The sequence below is a fragment of the Nycticebus coucang genome, chromosome 16 (genome assembly GCF_027406575.1).
Source record: "Nycticebus coucang isolate mNycCou1 chromosome 16, mNycCou1.pri, whole genome shotgun sequence".
In the NCBI taxonomy this organism is placed as follows: Eukaryota; Metazoa; Chordata; class Mammalia; order Primates; family Lorisidae; genus Nycticebus; species Nycticebus coucang.
Window position 1 is genome coordinate 4,421,153 of NC_069795.1, and position 3,952 is coordinate 4,425,104.

Genomic DNA, 3,952 nt, shown 5'->3' on the forward strand with positions numbered 1-3,952 from the left:
AACCTCAATCTCCAGGGCCCAAGCGGTCCTCCTGCCTGAGCCTCCTGAGCAGCTGGGGCTATGGAACTATAGGTGTGGGTCACTGACCGCTGTGCCCTGCCGTGGTTCTGGAGTCTTTCTGAAGCAATCTGAGCAGTTGCTGAAAACTTGGAAGATACTTCTTTACTGCCAGCCCTTCTAAACCTCATTCGCTTCCAAATAAATAGTAATTATTTATGAAGCACATACTTAGTGCCAGATACCTGACTTGAGTCATAAATAAATAAAAGTTGATCTGACACTCCATGGGGTTTAGTGTTGTTTTTCAGGCCTTACTCCTGGGGACACTCAGGGAGTCACGACCACCCAGCTCCTAAGCGCCTCCTAACTCCAAAGCGCCACCTGCTTCCCCACACCCTCCTGTCTCCAGGTCTACCTGATTACGTTCAAAATCATTGCCACTTTCTCCAAAGAAGATGTAAAAACAGCCAAAAAGCTTAGGAAAAGACACTGTTACCCTCATTTAGTCATCAGGGAAACACAAATCAGAACCACAGTGAGATGCCACTTTATACCCACTGGAGTAAGTTTCTGTGTCAGCCACACAGCCCCAGGAAACGAATCCTGTCATGGGGAGTAGAGACAGAATTAAAGAAAGTTATTCCTGTAAACTGTAGATGCTGACTTAAGTTACTTTTGTTTATAGCTCTTCATTAATAGTTATGAAAACAAGATGAATTTATAAATACAGTCTCAAGATTTTAAGTACCATTTATGCTGAAAGCATTCTTTAGCGTGCCAGGTTACACTTGGCTGAGACAGACAGAATATTGTGCTTTGGCAGGCCGGGCGAGGTCCCCTCCCTCCCCTTTTCTCTCCTCTGTGCCGGTCTTGGCCTCCACCTCTGGCCTGGGTTCTGGGGAGCAGCCCTCCAGCAGCAAGTCCGTTTTGTTCTTTTCTCTCCATCTGGGATGACCAGGGAAGGGACGTCCACAGCAGCAGATGGCAGGTCACACTAAGAGGTGCACGTGCCACATTGCTGGGCTCTCCTGACATGGATGGTCAGGACGGTCCTTTATCAGAGTCCAGCTCTGGCCAGACTCTGGTTGTATTTTACAGAACTTGCGGGACAGAGCCTTCCGACGAGGTGGGTGGACGAGGTCATCCATGTGAGGAGGTGGGCCTGGAGATTGTCCTGGGGCCTCTTTCTGCTTTCCTGCCTTTCGAAGCCCTGAAGATGGGGACAGCCTGGTCTTCCCCAGCACTGATGGGGGAAGGGCTCTTCAGCAAGGGGACCCTCTTTTTGGATGTGAGTCGGAGCCCCGTTGTCCTGGTCTGGGTCCGAGGCAGGCCTTGGGAGCACTGTTCTCAAAGTCTGAGTCTGACCTGGGTCCCGTGGAGCAGACTGATGGGGACAGCCTGGTCTCCACTCTCAGGCGCAGATGGGGCAGGGCCCTCCGCAGCTGTAAGGAGGGCTGTGTTCCTTCTATAGACCCAGGGAGAACCTGCTTCCTTGCGTTTTTCCAGCTTCTAGAGGCCACCCGCGTTCCGTGCCTGGGTCGCTGCGACCTCCGCCTCCACCTGCATCCCTCCGAGTGTCCACCCTCCCTTTACTACACCCAACCACCCGGACGACCCAGGGCAATCTCCCACCGCGGCATCCTTAAGTGCACCCCATCTGCCAAGTTGTCCCTGCTGGGGTTCCAGGGACGATGTCAGTGTCTTTGGAGGAGCCATTGTTCTGCCCAGATCAGGAATGCCTTCTTGAAAATAGGTAACAACACAAGGAAGACGCCCAATGTGTTTGTGTTGAATCAAAGAGTGAGTGATTGGATGGAGCCAAGGCGAGGGATGGAGGTCCCTTCTGGGAGATGCAGTGAGGACTCCACCTGTTTTGGGCAGTGGGTGTGGGGGTACAGGGATCTCAGGTGTAGGAACCGAAAGGTATTCAGTGGCTGCCTCCTTAGTATTCAGCCTGTGTGCTGGAGGTCAGCAGGTCTAAGAGTTCCAGAGCAGAACTTCTGCCTCGATCTACTCCCCTGGAGGGTAAGGTTGCGGGGGCAGGTTTTCCCTGGGGCCCTGCTGTGGGCATCCTAGAGGTCCTGGAAGAGGTACTTCCCTTCTGCCCCTGGCAGCTGGCTGGTGTGCTTGGAGGCTCCCAGGAGTCAGAGGGAAGGATTCATGAAGGCCTAGAGCAGCAGTTCTCAACCTGTGGGTCAGGACCCACAGGAACTGTATTAAAAGGCCGCAGCAGTAGGAAGGTTGAGAACCATTGGCCTGGAGGGTGGCCCTGGGCAGTGATGGTTGTGTGAGAATGAGAATAATTAGGCCACTAAAGAGAGGTCCCTGGGAATAACCCTCCCCATTCCCTGCTCCCAAGACCTAACCTTGGGCCTAATCTGGGACTCCACCTGAAGTTCCATGTGCAGCACAGTTGTCCTGGTCTCCATGACAACTGAGAATCATTTTGCAAATAGAAAATTATAGCTGGTGGAGATGGGGAGACAAGGGAGTCTCGGGGAGTAAAGTTTTCATTCATGGTACCTCAGTGTTGTGAACTAAAAACTCTAAGTCCCCAAGAACTGAACAGGCCCAATCAAGAGGTCAAGAGGACCCCAGAAAAAAATTAAAACTGAGTTCTCAGCTACAGCGGGGTGGGAAGTATAAAGCACAATAACCACGTGAGTGTTCCTTAGTAAACACCAGTGTCTCCTCCTATAGCTTGTTAAATGCACAGTTGTAGCTGCCCTGGTGCAGTATCAAATCCTGTTCCCCCATGTGTCTCCCTTGAAATGCGTCCTCCTGGCTTATGTCTGGAGCAGAGTTTTCCAGCTTGCCAGCAAGGCCACTGTAAGCTGAGCACCCTTTACAAGAATTAAAGCACTCCTTTTCCCAGGTATAAACTTTGTGGGTTTTTAGTTAATGGTGTGAAGGTGTCGGGCCAGGTCTTGGAGCCAAATTCTATCCAGAATGATTAAGCGCAGAGAGCAGAAAACACAAGCTGCCCTCCTGACCCTTTGCCTGTCAGCAGAACGGCTTGATTACAACCCAGACTTTCTCAGGCCTGGACTTGTAACCCAGGTCCAACTTGCCTAGATGGTCCAGCCCTCAGGAAGGTTGAGAGACTGATCCAGGGTGAATGCTCGAAGGCCCCTGAGATGCCTTCCTGGGAAGGCATCTGGCACCAACTGGAAAGGTGTGCCCCATTTGCCCTGTGGCTACCAGCGGACAGGCTTGAACCCAGAACCTCCCAGGCTACCTGTTTCTCCACATGAGGGACAGCGGCTGGAGAGGAGGCCAGTGGGATTGCTCTGTACTCTCCTTTTCCTTGGGGAAGCTTGAGCAGGGTTTCTGTTTGGGTTTCTGATTGCCCCTCAGAGAGAACTTTTTTTTTTTTTTTTTAATAGGGTCTCACTCTGTGGCCCAGGCTAAAATACGATGGCACAGTCACAGCTCACTTGCAGCCTCCAACTCTTGGGCTCAAACGATCCTCCCGCCTCAGCCTCCTGAGTGAGTAGCTGAGATTGGAAGTGCCTGCCAATAACTGGCTAATTGTTCTATTTTGAGTAGAGAAGGGGTCTTGCTTAGGCTGGTGTTAGACTCCTCAGCTCAAGGGATCTTCTTGCTTCGGCTTCCCGGAGTGCTAAGTTTATAGGCATGAGTCACTGAGCCCGTCCTGAGAGTACTAACCTTATACTCCCTAGGGAGGAGAAACTCAACTGAATGTCCCCGTGGATTTGGGAGTGAGGACAAGGGAGGTTGTATGAGTGGGACAATGAAGTTGATTTTGTCACTTGATAACTTTCAAGGTCACTCCAGGAAAAATGAAAATTTCCTAGTTGTAAAAATACTGGGAAAAGTAATGAAAAATCATGAAGGGATGTTTTATCTCCTTAAAGCAGATGCTATCCCAGATTGCCAGCCCTACCCTCTGACATTCAAGGTGTCTCTGTTCGTTAGTGAGCGTCCTCCC